The sequence below is a fragment of the Zalophus californianus genome, chromosome 8, assembly GCF_009762305.2.
Source record: "Zalophus californianus isolate mZalCal1 chromosome 8, mZalCal1.pri.v2, whole genome shotgun sequence".
In the NCBI taxonomy this organism is placed as follows: Eukaryota; Metazoa; Chordata; class Mammalia; order Carnivora; family Otariidae; genus Zalophus; species Zalophus californianus.
The window spans coordinates 52986562-53003006 of NC_045602.1; the positions used below are offsets into that span (position 1 = coordinate 52986562).

Consider the following 16445-nt stretch of genomic DNA (forward strand, 5'->3'; position numbering starts at 1 on the left):
GACAAATGAATAAATAACATCTTAAAAAAAATAAAAAACAATATTATTTTCAAAAACATACATGCTCACAGTAGAAAATTTTAACAGTACCAAAGGAGAAAGCAAAAGTTCTCCAATCCTCTGTTCCTACTCCCTAGATATAACTATTGCTAACAGCTTCTTCTTTTTTTATTTTTTAAGATTTTATTTATTTATTTGACAGAGCACAAGCAGGGGGAGCGGCAGGCAGAAGGAGAGGGAGAAGCAGGCTCCCCACTGAGCAAGAAGCCTGATGTGGGGCTCGATCCCAGGACTCTGGGATCATGACCTGAGCTGAAGGCAGAGGCTTAACCGATGGAGCCACTCAGGCACCCCGCCAACAGCTTCTTGATGGTTCTTCTAGAAAATTTTCTATGTGGATAAAGACTTTTATCCATTTCTATAGAGCTCTTTTTATATGCAAATAATCCCAAACTATATATATTTATCTGCAACATATTTGATTATTTAGCAATTTGATCTTATTAAATGAATTCCATCATTTAAGTAGATATAGTTCAACTTCATTTCTTTTAATGATGCCCAGTATTCTATAGACTGGATGTGCCACGTGTATGTAACCAGTTGATTGGCATAAATTTCCAGATTTTTAGCTATTACCAATTAAGGGCACAATGAACATAATAATATCTAACATTTGTTGACCACAGACCTTATTCTTTGCATGTAGTAAGTCACATAACCCTTGTAATAGTCCAGTGACATAGGCCCTTTTATTGCCCCTGCTTCACAAATGATTGAATTAAGTCACAAGGAGGTCAATAACTTTCCTATAGTCACCATCTGGTAGGTGGTAGATCTGGGATTTGAACAGGGCAGTGAAGTCCCAAGCCTGTACTCTAGATTAGGACACCACAGGCCCTGTGTAGATGCTGTGCACCTGGGTAATATAACCATATACATCTGTAGCAACTCCTGGGTCAAAATAAATGCATGTCAAGTTTTAATAGTGCTACGTGGTCAGGAGGTTATTTTATGAAAAGAGTAGTGTATTTCTTTTCATAATCAAGTGCAGAGCCTGCTTGTTTCCTGAGAACAGAGGGGCTGCAGAGGCTCCTGTGTCCAGAGGCCTCACTAGGTGAGAGCATGTTTTCTGCCATCGCCAAGGCTTTAGGTTTGAATCCTATTTGACCTTCTCCCCTCTGGGCTCAACAGGGCTCTTTCTAATTAAGGCCACAGACACAAGTTGCCAGAGAAGTCAGCTCCTGGACTCCCTTTCTCTCTGTACTCTCTTAGTCTCTCAGGGGTGAGGGTCCCTCCCAATTAGAATGGCCCCAGTTTCCCATTCCGTCTGCAGGGAGAGAAAATGGCAGCTACCTATAGAGACGGAACTGGCCACTCTTTACTTCTCCACCTGCAGCTCCTACATCAAACCTCAAGGGGTCCCATTGTGGGACCTTCAGTCCTGGATCCATACCAGACCTGCCCAGAGTGTGTGGCATAGCTTCTTTTTTTTAGCAGTGGCTTTTTTTTTTTTTTAAGATTTCATTTGTTTATTTGACAGAGAGCACAAGCAGGGGGAGGGGTGGATGGAGACAGAGAAGCAGATTCCCCACTGAACAAGGAGCCCAATGTGGGGCTCAATCCCAGGATCCCTGAGATCATGACCTGAGCCAAAGGCAGCCACCCAACTGACTGAACCACCCAGGTGCCCCCCCCCTTTAAGTTAAACTCTGCACTTAATGTGGGGCTTGAACTCATGACCCCGAGATCAAGAGTCAGGTGCTCTAGGGGCACCTGGGTGGCTCAGTAGATTGAGCATCTAACTCTTAATTTTGGCTCAGGTCATGCTTTCAGGGTCCCAAGATTGAGCCCTGCATCAGGCTTCGTCCATGCTGGTCATGGAGCCTGCTTAAGATTCTTTCTCTCCCTCTCCCTCTGCCCCTCCCCTCTAAAAAAGGAGTCCATGCTCTGTTGAGTCAGCTGGGTGTCCCCATGACAGTGGCTTTTATAGGACTATATCAGTGGTTCTGAAAGGGGCGATTTCACCCCAACCCCACTGGCAGGGGACATTTAGCAATGTTTGGAGATATTTTTGGTTGTTGCAAATTGGTATGTGGGAGGGTTAGGGGGGTACTACTGGCATATAGTAGGTAGAGAGAGGCCAGGGATACTGCTAAACATCCTGCAAATCGCAGAACCGCTGCTCACAACAAAAGAGTTATCCAGCCCAAAATGTTAATAGTGTTGAGGCTGAGAAACCATCAGCTACAGAAGGGCAGACAGTTCAACATGGCTCTCACTATGTGACTCCTTCTGTTAACAGCGGCAAACACTTATGTCTTGTTCACTTGTAGCAACTGTTCTAAGTGCTTTATCTCCATTAACTCATTTAATCCCCGGGCACCTGGGTGGCTCAGTTGGTTAAGCGACTGCCTTCGGCTCACGTCATGATCCTGGAGTCCCGGGATCGAGTCCCACGTCGCACTCCCTGCTCAACAGGGAGTCTGCTTCTCCCTCTGACCCTCTTCCCTCCCGTGCTTTCTCTCATTCTCTCTCTCTCAAATAAATAAATAAAAACTTAAAAAAAAAATAACTCATTTAATCCCCACAACAAGTCTGTGAGGCAGGTTCCACTATTATCATCTCATTTTGCAGATGGGGAAGCCAAGGCACGGAGCTGTGAAGTACCCAGTCCAAGGTTCCCATGGTGGCAGTCTAGGCTTGATCTCCAGATATGCTCATGGTAAGCACATGCGGGACCTCTCTCCCTTCTTTGCTACTTCTAGAACCTTTGGAGCACCAGGGATTATTTATATCTTTACAAGGAGGGGAAAAAAAGCAGTTGACTGGTCTTTTCTCCCAAATTCTGACTCTCCCATTTCTGATGGCTTTTGTATTTTTTTTTTTCTCCAGACAGTTTAACCAAAGTGAGTACTGATTACAGAGATTATGGACAACGATGAAAATTAACTTATTGAATTTGCATAAAAAATCCTGTGTCCTTCCCACAACGGTCTTTTAGGGCTCTTTCATTCTATAGGCTGGACTGCTTGGGTGACAGATTCGCTTAAATATGAGAGCAGACCTGATCACTCAGGAGGACAAGGAGGAGCTGGTGAGTCAAGCTTGGGATACCAGGGACACAGGACTCCCCTGATTAGGCCCATAATTTTGATGAAGGGGGTGCTTTTCCAAAGGAGGCCTCCAACAGCCAAGATGGGAAGTTGTAAGTGGGGTGAGGGTGGCGGAAGAAGTAGGAAGGGATCTGTTGGATCAAAGCCAGAGGAAATACTTACTGGTTCATTAATTATAGGATGCCATAGGATTGGCTTTGCCTCTGGGTGTGGGGGCAGCAACCTATGCTTTAAACAAACAGCCCCATCACTCAACAATAATTAGCAGCAACAATAAGCATCTTCAATGGGGCAAGATTGACAGGTGGCCGACAACATGCAGCCTCAAGCCTGGCCTGAGCTTGAATGCCACACCTGTGGAGCCAACCAGTCCATGGTCAGGCAGCCCGCAGGGTCATGGGCACAGAGGTGACATGTTCTTTCTTGGGCCATTTGCCAAGAATTTGTTATGTCCTAGGCACTGTACCCACGGTCTAGAGAATTGAAGAGACAAGATTAAGTTTGAAAAGTTAAATAGCAGCATAAGAAATACCACATATGTCACATATAAGGGATGTAGATACTCAGAGTCAAATTGGAATTCTGGATAGGGATTCCCCACCAGGCAGATGGTAGGGAAGGAGGTCTATATCACACCACCATGTTTCTTTTATTTTATTTATTTACTTATTTTTTTTAAGATTTTATTTATTTATTTGACAGAGAGACAGCGAGAGAGGGAACACAAGCAGGGGGAGTGGGAGAGGGGGAAGCAGGCTTCCCGCGGAGCAGGGAGCCCAATGCGGGGCTCGATCCCAGGACCCTGGGACCATGACCTGAGCCCTAGGCAGATGCTTAACGACTGAGCCACCCAGGCGCCCCTACATTTAATTCTTACTCTAGATGGAATTTGTCATATTTTGGTGAATTGTGAGAATTAAGGATTTAACTTATTTTTCCTAGTTACTGATGATTAAAATATTTATCCTTAGCCTCCTGATCTGAAATACTGCAGGGCACCTGGGAGGCTCAGTTGGTTAAGCGTCTTTCGCTCAGGTCATGATCCCAGGGTCCTGGGATCAAGACCCGCATCGGCGGGCTCCCTGCTCGGCGGGAAGCCTGCTTCTCCCTCTGCCCCTCCCCCTGCTTGTGCTCTCTCTCTCTCTCTCTCTCTCAAATAAATAAATAAAATATTTTTAAAAAATGAAGTACTGCATCTTACAGTACATTTCCATGTATACGTGGGTCTGCTTTAGGACTCTCTGGTCTGTTCCAGTGAATTGTCTATTTGTACACCAGTAACTTCTGTTTTGATCACATTTTCTTTAAATATATCTTAATAGGTGCTAGTGTGAGGTATGCATTATCACGCTGTTTTTTTCAGAATTTTCTTTGTTCTTTTAAGGTAGGCTTCAAAATCAAAGTGCTAGGCCCTCCTCCCTTGGACTGCACAGTAGAGCTGGAAACATGGGTCATCCCAGTGGAATCCTTTGTATTCATAAGCACCAAACATACCAGGAGCTGGATTTGATGGGCCTGGACTTTCTTCACGATGCAGAAATCACATGGCTTCTTTAAGGAAGAAGCCCCTCACTGCCATTGACCTTCACATGGGATATTCCATAGTCTCAGACCCAAAGACAGTCCTGTGGAGTTTCAGAGCCCCTGTGGACCTTCGGAGCCCCCGTGTCTCTGCTGCTGTGGCTGCTATAATGCCATACGCCTCCCACAGTAGCCCAGCCACCCTAGCCTGGGGTTTTCCTGTCCATCTTGCAGGGGACCCTGCCTCCAGCCAGGGCCCTCTCCACGCCTGGCCTCCTCTGAGGATTTCCTGTGGGTTAGCCCTGGGGATCTTCTCTTAATCTGTTCTTAAATGTGTTATTCCAGAAAGAATTCTTTGTAATCACCAGCATTGTAATGGCTTCTTCCTAGTTTCTTTTTTTTTTTTTTAAGATTTTTATTTATTTATTTATTTGACAGAGAGCACAAGCAGGTGGAGTAGCAGGTAGAGGGAGAGGGAGAAGCAGACTCCCTGTTGAGCAGGGAGCCCGATGGCGGGCTTGATCCCAGGACCCTGGGACCATGACCCGAGCTGAAGGCACTTGCTCCACCAACTGAGCCACCTAGGCGCCCCTTCTTCCTAGTTTCTAATGTGCACACATTTTTTTTTTTTTAAAGATTTTATTTATTTATTTGACAGAGAAAGACACAGTGAGAGAGGGAACACAAGCAGGGGGAGTGGGAGAGGGAGAAGCAGGCTCCCCACCAAGCAGGGAGCCCGATGCGAGACTGGATCCCAGGACCCTGGGATCATGACCTGAGCCGAAGGCAGACGCTTAACAACTGAGCCACCCAGGCGCCCCATGCATGCATGTTTTTACCTATTTCACATTTGCTTGGTTCTTTCTTTTTGTTTGTTTGTTTGCTTCTGTAATGTTTGATTGACTAATTGATATTTCTGAAGTGACTTTTTGCAGGATCTTTTTTATTGAGGAGTAACGAACATACAGTAAAGTCACAAATCCTAAGCATACATCTCAGTGAATTTTTATAATGTGTATACTCTATAACCACCACCCTGATCAAGATATTTCTTGTAGTGTTAAGAAGCTGTGGTGGGGGGACTCCTGGGTGGCTCAGTCGGTTAGGCATTTGCCTTTGGCTCAGGTCGTGATCCTGGGGTCCTGGGATCAAGCCCCACATCAGGCTCCCTGCTCAGCGGGGAACCTGCTTCTCCCTCTGCCTGCAGCTCCCCCTGCTTGTGCTCTCTCTCTCAAATAAATAAATAAAATCTTTATAAAAAAAAAGAAGCTGTGGTGAGAGATTGATGGAGAGGGAAATCATGAATCTGTCCCTAAGCTCCTGTCTTTTTTAAAAAATATTTTTATTTTTTATTTTCTTAAAGATTTTATTTATTTATTTGAGAGAGAGAGAGAGAAAGCAGGAGCAGGGGGAGAGGCAGAGGGAGAAGGAGGCTCCCCGCGGAGCAGGGACCCGGATGCGGGGCTCGATCCCAGCACCCCGAGATCATGACCTGAGCTGAAGGCAGACACTTAACGGACTGAGCCACCCAGGCGCCCCTCTTTTTTTTTTTTTTAAGATTTATTTATTTTAGAGAGAACGTGCACGGGGGTGGGGAGAAGAGGGAGAGAGAGAATCTCAGGCAGACTCCCCACTGAGCATAGAGCTTGACACCCACCCGGTGTGATTTGATCACGACCCTGAGATCATGACCTGAGCCAAAATCAAGAGTCAGATGCTTAACTGACTGAGCCACCCAGGCACCCCTCCCATCTTTTTCTAGAACTGTCTTTAAAAGGGTGTTAAGGAGGGAGCCACACTTCAAGTCAAGTGTGTAAGTGGTGTAGAGAGCAGAATGGTAAGGAGTGGTGGGTCGTGTTCTGGTCCTCCCCTCACTAGCCCATGGGACTTCTGTGCCTCAGTTTCAGCAACTGTAAAATGGGAGTAGACGATAGCTCCTACGTCACAAGGTTGTCATGAAGATTACATGAGGTAGTACATGTAAGTGCACAAAAAATGTTAATTGTTGTTTTGTTATTAATTAGGAGGAGGAGGAGGCGGCAGTGGTTCTTAATGAAGGGTACACATCAGAATCACCTGGGGCACTTTTGCAAAATACACGTGCTCACCCTGGCCAGATCTATTGAGTCAGAATCTATATTTTAAACACCTCTCCAAGGCATTCTGTTGCTCATCTGTGGTTAAGAATCACAGGGCTGGAGGTGGCCATGACTGGAAGCAGGAAGACCAGTGGGTGGCCCCCGTGATAGTGAGGGCTGGAGAAGGTCAGAGCTGGGCAGATTCGTGGCAGAATGGAGAGGTGGCCAAAATGTGGTGACCTTGGGTGGGGAGCAAGGAAGGAAGGGGAGGAGTCTGGGGTGACTCATAGGGTGCTGACCTGGGTGATGGAGTGAGCAGGTGGAGGATGAGCCAGAAACCAGAATACAGGAAGGGGGCATGGGGCCAGCGGGCCAGTGATTGTTCTAATTCTCCTTGGGATTGTTGATGGAGGCTCCTGGTAGAAATAACAAGTTAGAATTTGGGTCTCTAGGCCTGCGCTTATGGTGTTTTCCAGGGAGTCATTGCTGTGAAGGAGACAGAGCCATGGACCTAGTCATAGAGCAAATGTTGAGGGCCAAAGAGGGCCAAGTTCATAAGCATCCACCTCTGGGAAGGCCTTGTCCACTTTTTCTTACTCCCTCCCTAGAAAGAGAGAAGTGCTTATTTCTTGTGTAATAACCCCCTTGCTGAGGACTCTTGGGGAATAAACTCTCACCTGAAGATGAATAATAACTGTGGGTCACTTTGTCACAGTTCTCAAAGTTTTCCACATCCCCTGATAGAGGAGCTTATCTTTATTCTTTAGTATCCTCAGACAGCACATTTGGCTAGGGCAATGTCTTCTGACATCCCTTCATCCTGCATGCTGGCACACATACTCAGCTTATGATAGATGGCTTCTAACGCTCTGGCTTTCTTCATATCAACCAGTTACTCTTTGGTAAGAATTTAGGTTATTCCAGTACCTCTCCCAAGACATTTGCATTTAGAACTATAGGTGTAATAGAAATAATGGAAGTTGCTGGATTCCTGAGGGAAGGCAATCCTGGAATGAATTAATCATTTGCTCATTCTAGAATACTCCTGTCCAGTAGACCTTGCTGCGTTGATGGAAATGTTCTGTGTTATACAACATGATGGCCACTAGCCATATGTGGCTACTGAGAGTTTTGAAATGTGGCTAGTATAACTGAGGAACTGAATTTTTCATTTTAATTAATTAAGAGTTAAATTTAAATTGACAAAAGGGGCGCCTGGGTGGCTCGGTCGTTAAGTGTCTGCCTTTGGCTCAGGTCATGATCCCAGGGTCCTGGGATATCGAGCCCCGCATTGGGCTCCCTGCTCAGTGAGAAGCCTGCTTCTCCCTCTCCCTCTGCCTGCCTCTCTGCCTGCTTGTGCTCTCTCTCTCTGTCAAATAAATAAATTAATTAAAAAAATTTAAATTGACAAAAGAAAAGCAGGTACTATCACTGAGAGGTAGGGGCACTAGGCCAGACACCACTCCCTCGACCCTCCCACCCTCAAGGGTCCCCCAAAGGTAACTTTGGGTCTTTGGAATCAAATCAGGCTGCTTCTTCCCACTCTTCTAGCCTTAGCCCCTCAGTTTACCTCCCCAACAATGCAGGCATCTATAGCTGTCCCCCACCGGCCTTTCCCAGCCCTTGTTCACCCCACTCCTTCTTACCATGGGACACTGCCCATGCCTTTCCTTCTGGCCTTGCTGCCCCCTCCCTATTCCTGCTCATGCCACAGCAAGCCCCACTTCCCCCAAGAAGGCTTCCCTTACTCCTGTGCCTTCCAGATGAGGCCAATTTTAGGACCTTGAACAGATTCCTTTTGACTTCTCATCGGGGTGGGGAGGTAGCAGGGATGGGTCTCAGGAAGATGTAGCTGCAGGATGGATGTGTGTTAGATTATTGCATTTCAAACTTCCTTGACCACCACTCCCTGTGAGAAATATATCTCATGTCCCAACCACCACACACCTACATACAGGTATATAAAACCGAAGCAAATTTTTATAAAAATAACACCCTCGCTGTATGTGATGTACTTGGATATTTTCTGTTCTACTTATTCTTTAAAGATTGCTGGTTGTGACCCACTAAACTGATTTCATAACCCAGTAATGGGTCACAACCCACGGGGTGAAAAATGCAGAGTGAGCTCATTGCTCAGAACAGCTGCAAACACAGGCCAAGTGGCCCCGTCTAGACATTGCCCTCTGGGTTCCTTGCAGAGCTGGCACATGATGGCACCAGCAGTTGGGTGCCCCTGGTGGTGGTCCACATGGTGGTGCTCTGTTCTCTCTGTGGAGTCTCCTTTTAAGGGCCCGCCCAGTTGGTCATCCCACAAAGTGGCCATGGTCACGGATGCCGCCGCAGTGCCATGGCAGGAGGTTGAAGTCTGTCAAGTGCTCCAGAAACCTGAAAGATGGCAGCTTGGTGTCAGGTGTCACAGGGACGTACATTTCATTCCTCTTGATGGAGCTCCTCATGGAGGCAAAGCTCCCAGGCTGATTGGGGCTCATCAGTGCTGCTCACCTGGCAGGGCTATGCATAATAAACAGAATAAGGGCAAAACATGGAGCTCTGCATGCAGCATCACAATAATAGAAACATCTTACCAGCCAGAGGATGGTGGAAGGAACATTCTGGTGGGATTGAGTCTTGAAGTCTCAGCTCTCTTTGGACTTTAGCCCTGAACTGGAAGTTATTGAAAATAGGATCTGCAGAAATAATTACGTCAAAATCCTTGCATCTAAACCAGGTGTTTTAGCCTTTGAGGGCCTCCAGTCTGTTAACACTTGGCACACTGTTCAGACAAGAGTGGCTCTCTGATTTCCCAACCACTGCAGAAGAAAAGAAACAGACTGGAAGGGTGGGGCTGGTAGGTTGTTTTTAGAGACAAACATGCAGATGACAGGAAAGTAAAGGCCATGGGGAAGGACAGAGCAACAATAAGGAAACATAATCACATTATTGTCTAGTTCCATAGGGAATGCTCATAATGATGACCACTTCAGTGGGAAAAGGATAGTTTTTTGTTTGTTTTTTAAAGATTTTACTTATTTGAGAGAGAGAGAGAGCGCAAGCATGGGGCGGGGTTGGGGGGAAGAGGCAGAGGGAGAAACAGACTCCCTGCTGAGCTCAGAGCCCATGGGGCCTGACGCTGGGCCCTGAAATCATAACCTGAGCCAAAGTCAGACACTTAATTGACTGAGCCAAGCAGGCGTGCTGGAAAAGGATAGTTTTTTGTTTTTTAAAGATTTTATTCATTCACTTGACAGAGATAGCAAGAGAAAGAGCGAGAGAGAGAGAGAGCACAAGCAGGGGGAGGGGGAGAGGTGGGCTCCCCACCTGAGCAGGGAGCCGGACACTACAGGGGGCTGGAACCCAGGACCCTGGGATCATGACCTGAGCTGAAGGCAAACGCTTAAGCTGAAGCCACCCAGGTGCCTGAAGCTTCACTTTTTAGGGAAGATATTTTATTGGAACCTCTGTGATTCTGGATAAATTTGATGCTGTTGAGCTGATACTGATTAGGCTAGCCATATTCCTCATGGGTTTGAGGCATGCTGTGATCTCAGGTTCTCATCGCAGGTCCTCCCCACCCAGCCCTAGTCTGCCTCACAGCCTAAAATCCTTCCGTTTCTGTTGGATTCCCTTGTTCATCAGAGTGAATTTGTGCATAGATACTTTCTCATCTGCAAGCTTGTTGATAGTGGTTTCCTGATGCCCTGAAGATAGATACAGAGGAGGCTCTCAGATGGAGACTCCTTGGGGAAGGCAGGCCTGGGTGGGGTGACCTCTGACCAGAAGGCAGGACAAAGCCACTGGAATTTGGGCTGGAGTGAGTTTTTAGGTAGTAGCAGGGGGTGGGCGGGGGACAAACTGCCCCCTCTTCACTCTGCATTGCCTGAAGATGGCCCACTCGCTGAGACAGGGCCAGGTATCTGTTTCTTTGGTAGCCTATCCCCTCAAGGCTCCCTGGCCACCTAGCCCCCAGATCTACTTCTGTGAGTCACCCCGCATGACTGCAGGGGTGCTCCAATCAGTGAGTGAAGAGAAAAGCCAAGTATTTCTGAGACAAAGATTATTTATTCCACACCATCTGAGAAAGGGACGTTCAGTAGAAGGCAGTGGGACTGGAAATGTGTTACACCACCAGAAGGTTTCTGTCTTAACAATAGATGATTATATAGTATGCATGCATAATACATTACACATCTTCATGTTGATATTTGCAGATGCTGTTTGATTACAAAATGATGAAACATTTCGTCTAATGGGGAGAATAATAATAAACTAAAATAACAATATCAAAAGTCTTTGGAAATATTTCAGAGGTTTGCAGAGCCATTGATTGATGTGTCCCCAAGGCCAGAAGAAGAGTAGGGCTTGGTCAAGTGGTGGTTCTAAGAAACTGCGTAATAAAAAATTTTTTTTTCAATAGGAATATAACGCGAGGGGTAGAGAAAAACCACCCAATTCCATCTAAGTAGTGGAAATTAGATTCTGATGATGAAGTCAAAATGATTTTTATAGGGAAAAGGGTGGGCAGCACCAAAAGAAGACATGAGCTTAGATTTTTAGTGAATCTACTGGTTTGTTGCGTGTATATGATACCTTGCGTGTGATTCACCCATGTCTGACTATCCAGAAGGACCAAAGTCCAGAATTAGCAGTGATTGTAAAGGAAGTCTGTCCAGCACAAAGGTTGCTTGTCTGCTTCCTTATTGAAGTCTGTATGAGCAAGAGGATGAACAAGGCAAAAAAAGGCCCTCTGTTAGGGAGAGGCACAGACTGTTAATGTAAAGAGAGAAAGAAAAAGTGCCCTATTACCATTTGTTTCCAATTCTGCCTCCCTTGAGAATAGTCCTCAAATGGCAGGAGAGTGGATAGGTTGGGGGCATCATAGGGAGTGAAATGAAGTACCCAATAGTAGAGGAGATGTTAGTGGAACTCCCTCAACCCCTGCCTGGGGCAAGGTCCACCTGTCTTCAAGAAATCACAGCCCAGTGTGGAAACTGTCCCTAGAAGGGATGAGTTCAGGGTAGGGCAGGGTGTGGCCCCTCAGGAAAGGCTCCTGGGGGCGGCAGGCAGAGGCTTCCTTCCTTGGAAACCAGCTCCAGAAACCGTGACTCGGCTCTAAAGCATTTTTAGGCATCTGGGGGCTGCTGCCTGTGTCAGTCCAGTGCTCTCCATGGCTATTTGTTCTGGGGGTGGCTGTGCACAAAATGCTCCCCAAGCGAGTGCTAGGACTGGCCAGGCTGGCCTGGCAGGTTCAAGGGTGCGGGGCCCGCCCCACAACTGGGGCCCACGACACCATTCCTGAGCTTCAGGGCCCAAAACACTAAAGTTCCTTGTGTGTGTATCCTCTGTGCCTGGCACTGTGCTGGGTGTTGTCTGGTGGTGTCATGACACATCATATCCTGGGAGATGGGTGGTGTCAGGTCATCCCCATTTTACAGCTAAATAAAGAGGCTGGGACGTTAAGTGTCTTATAAAGGGCAGAGCCAGGACTTGTAGTCAAGGTTTCCAAGGCCAGAATCGGGGTGGGGGGGATGCTGTTTCTATACCCCACCCTGGTCAAGACCAGAAGTGACTCAGCTAGGAAAGCTGCCCTTGGGAGGAGATGGAGCCAGAGATCCAATAACTGACCACCTCAGCCCAGGGGAAGGGCTAGAAGGGCCCTGGATCCACTCATGGGACCCCTTACCCCCCACAGAGTGAGCACCTGCCTGCAAAGTGCTTAGGGGATCCCTCCTGCAGAGTGGTCCTTGCCGGCTCACTCTTCATGAAAAGTTCTCTCAACCAGTGGTCATTTTAGAGAAGGGAGGTAGTAGTTTAGAAACATGTTTTTAGGCAGCGGTGGCCTTTTCCTTCCCTAAAAACTATTTTTTTAGAACAGTTTTAGGTTTATAGCAAATTAAGAAGATGGTACAGAGATTTCCTTTATATCCTCTGCCACCCAAACATGCATAGCTGTCCCCATCATCACCACCCCCCACCAGATCTGTACATTTGTTACAATTGATGAATCTATGTGGTGGCTCTTTTTTTCCAAACAAAATTTCCTCTGAACATGCTTAAAATTGAAAACAGATACAAAGGGAGCTGTTCTGTGTGAGAAGATTGTGGGGAAACCTGCTCCTGCCTCCTGTCTGCTACCCCCCCCTACTACCCCACCCAGATTCTCCAGGGCCCAGATGTAGTTTATGGCTCCTGTTCTGAGGTGAGGAGAAGTAATGCTACTCTATTAATGAGCTCTTCCCCCAGTCCGTGCCTCTAGAACATATACTGCAAGTGCCAGGTTTAAAAAAAAAATTATGGTAAAATATGTATGATGTAAAATTTACCATTTTAACCATTTTTGAGTGTATAGTTTAGTGGCATTAATCACCACCGTCCATCTCCAAACCTTTTTCATCCTCCCGAACTGAGTCTCTGTACCCATGAAACAGTAACACCTCATCCTCCCTCCCTCCAGATTCTGGCAACCACCATTCTACTCTGTCTCTGTGAATTTGCCTATTTTAGGTACCTCATATGTGGAATCAAACAATATTTGTCTTTTGGTGTCTGGCTTATTTCACGTAGCATCGTGTCTTCAGAGTTTATCCATGTGGTAGCGTGTGTCAGAATTTCCTTCCTTTTTAAGGCTGAATAATATTCTATTGTATGTATATCCCATATTTGTTTATTCACTCATCTGTTGATGGACATTTGAGTTGCTTCCACTTTTTGGCTGTTGTGTGTGAATAATGCTGCTATGAACATTAGTGTATGTGTTCCGGTCTCTGCTTATAATTCTTTTGGGTATATACCCAGAAGTGGAATTGCTGGATCATGTGATAATTCAATGTTTAACCTTATTTATTTATTTATTTATTTATTTATTTGAGAGAAAGAGAGAGTGGGGGAGTGGGAGGAGGGGCAGAGGGAGAAGCGGACTCCCCGTAGAGCAGGAATCCCGATGCAGGGCTCGATCCCAGGACCCTGGGATCATGACCTGAGCTGAAGGTTTAACGGACTGAACCACCCTGGTGCCTCATGCAGGGAGAGAGAGTCTTAAGTAGACTCCATGCTGAGCAAGGAACCTGATGTGGGACTCGATCCCACGACCCTGAAATCACGTGAGCCAAAACCAAGAGTCAGATGCTCAACCACTCAACCAGCTGCGCCACCCCAGGCACCTCATATGTTTAACCTTTTGAAGAACCATCATACTATTTTCCATAAAAGATGCACCTACCATAAAGGATGTACCTATATTCCTACCAGCAATGCACAAGGGTTCCAATTTCTCCACATCCTTGCCATCAGAGCAGGTGTTTTTATTTTTTTTAAAGATTTTATTTATTTATTTGAGAGAGAGAGAATGAGAGATAGCATGAGAGGGAAGAGGGTCAGAGGGAGAAGCAGACTCCCTGCTGAGCAGGGAGCCCGACGTGGGACTCGATCCTGGGACTCCGGGATCATGACCTGAGCCGAAAGCAGTCGCTTAACCAACTGAGCCACTCAGGTGCCCCTGGAGCAGATGTTTTTAATCTCTTGTTCATAGCTGTATCTCCAGAGACAGGGACAGTGCCTAGCACATAGTAGGTACTCAATAAATACTTGTGGGGTCGAATGACTGGGAAGCCTTGGTCTCTGGGCAGCTGTACCCGGGAGCCCTCCTACCTGTTAACCAGTCAACAGAACCTTCCCCTTCTAGTCCCTGCTCAGCTCTAGGAGAATCACCCTTTTGATTGGGTAAGTTACCTAGAAGTGCCCACTGGTGTCAAAGAGGAAATGGTGGATGTGGGGTGATGGATGTGATGAGGGATTCTAACATACTGGCTAGCATGGGAGTCTTTCAGACTGTGGATCTTGACTCATTTCTGGTTCCTGAAATCCCATTTTTAGTGGTTAAAACCAGCATTTATGAAAAATGAAATAAAAAAAATACCAGGGTATACCAAATGGAAGAAAGAGTAAATATCATTTTGTGAAACTCTTGTTTTTAGTGTGATATTTATGTATGTTTATAATGGATCACAAAGAATTTGAAAAACACTGTTGGCTAGGGTATGCAGCCCTGCTTAAAGAATTCCCCATGGGGGAGAGGGTTTACTGCCTTACAAGGGAGCACCTGCTACTTGGGGATCTGCTGGAACACTGGAATGTTCTTCCTTTATTGAGCAGAAACCATTCAGCTGAAAGATCTTTCCTTTGAGGTCCTTCTGTGTGCTAGGACCTGTAACAGGCACTTGAGATGAAGAGGAGTCCAGGGTGCCTCAGGAGTTAATGGAGAAGAGAGGTAGGAGAACAATAAAGGGACAGACTGATGTGGGAAGGGAGGGGAGAGGAGCACCAGGAATGCTGCCTGGAGGAGTCTAGGAAGGAGCCAGAATGAGCCTTGAAGGATGGTAGGAATTTGCTACTCTCTACCAAGAGAAAAATTTACAGGAAAGTATGAAGATGAGAAAGACCAGATCGTGTTCCAAAAATGGCAAGTAACCTGGTCTGGCTGGAGCCCAGGCTCCCTAAGAAGGTCAGGGGTAGGGATGGCCAACTTGAGGGACCTGAGGCTGGAGAGCAGGCAAAGCTCAGATGTGAAAAGGCCTTTGTGTCAAGAGCTTAGATTTTCATCCTACAGGCAGAGGGGTGTTTTTTGAATATTTAGAAAACAAATACTTGTCAGGATGTTTACTGGGCTCTGGGGAATTAGGGTGAATGAAACCTGAGAAGCCATCATCCCGGTGTAGGGAGCTGGTAAGGAAGTAAGGAAACACACAGACACAAATGGTTATAGAAAGGGAGACGAACAGGGTGATGGGAAATAACAGGGTCCCATGAAAAAGTGAAAGAGGTACTTGGCTTACACTGGGGGAAGGCCTCTGTGAGGAAGTAATGGCTCAGTTGCAGCCTGCAGGTGAGGAGCCTTCTCGGCAGAGGCGCAGAGGTGGTGGCTTGGGCAAAGGCCACGAGGTGCAGAAGGCCCGGGGCAAGAGGCAGCTGAGAGAGGGGGTGGGAGTGGCTGAGCCAGCCCAGGGAGGGCCCGGGGACCAGGTGGGGCAGGCCTAGGGTAAGGATTTGGGATTTTATCCCAAGGGCAGTGAGAGGCCATTGGAGTTTAAGCAGGTGTAGGTGTAGGGGTGTCGGGGGGGAGGGGGGAGAGAGATTATTTCTTTATTTTTAAGTGAAAGGATAAGTACATCCAGGGCAAGGATCAGTCAGGAGGTGCAGAGGAACGGAAGGAAGGGAGGCAGTGAGGGGCTATGGAAAGCCCACCCTTGTTTTCTGTGGATCCTGGAGCCTGGCTGTTTGGACCTGGGGTTGGGGATGGAAGTGACAAGAGATGCCCAGAGGATATGACACTTGGGGAAACACTGGTTTCTTCTGCCAGAGGGCGGAGAGTGGGGAGGAGAGTCTTTATTCTTCAGGATTCCTTTTCCTGGTTTCTTCTTATTCAGACCGGACTTCTGACTGAACACTGTGTTGCCACCTCTGCCTCTTTGTCCAGGCTGCTCACCCTCCCCGGAACACCATTCCTCCTCCTTTCTCTTTCTTCTTGACCCAAGGTGGCTCATCCCTCAAGGCCCAAAGGAAGGCCCACGTCCTCTATAAGGCTTTCCCCACCATTCCGGCCCCCCCTGTCCCTGCCAAGCCCAGCCCTGCACTGTCTGTGACCAGCAGGAATAGGAAGAATGGTGTTCCAGGCATGTGTTGTGACACTGCACTTTGGGGAACACTCTTCAGCTCCAGCTTCGAACAACACGAG

General features: G+C 47.0%; 1 protein-coding gene across 8 annotated transcripts in view; it reads left to right on the forward strand.

Moving 5' to 3' along the window:
* The window catches only part of ASPRV1 (aspartic peptidase retroviral like 1), a 107403-nt gene that overhangs the window by 67537 nt on the left and 23421 nt on the right, over positions 1–16445 (forward strand). For 5 of the 8 annotated variants that reach the window (XM_027620709.2, XM_027620708.2, XM_027620711.2 and 2 more), the window contains 3 exons: positions 2638–2725; positions 2896–2909; positions 3005–3097. The exons of 1 other annotated variant lie outside the window; for it this stretch is intronic. The gene's annotated coding sequence lies outside the window, so the exon portion shown is untranslated. The remainder of the gene's footprint in view (positions 1–2637; positions 2726–2895; positions 2910–3004; positions 3098–16445) is intronic. 2 more of the 8 variants (XM_027620716.2, XM_027620712.2) reach the window with 2 other exon arrangements.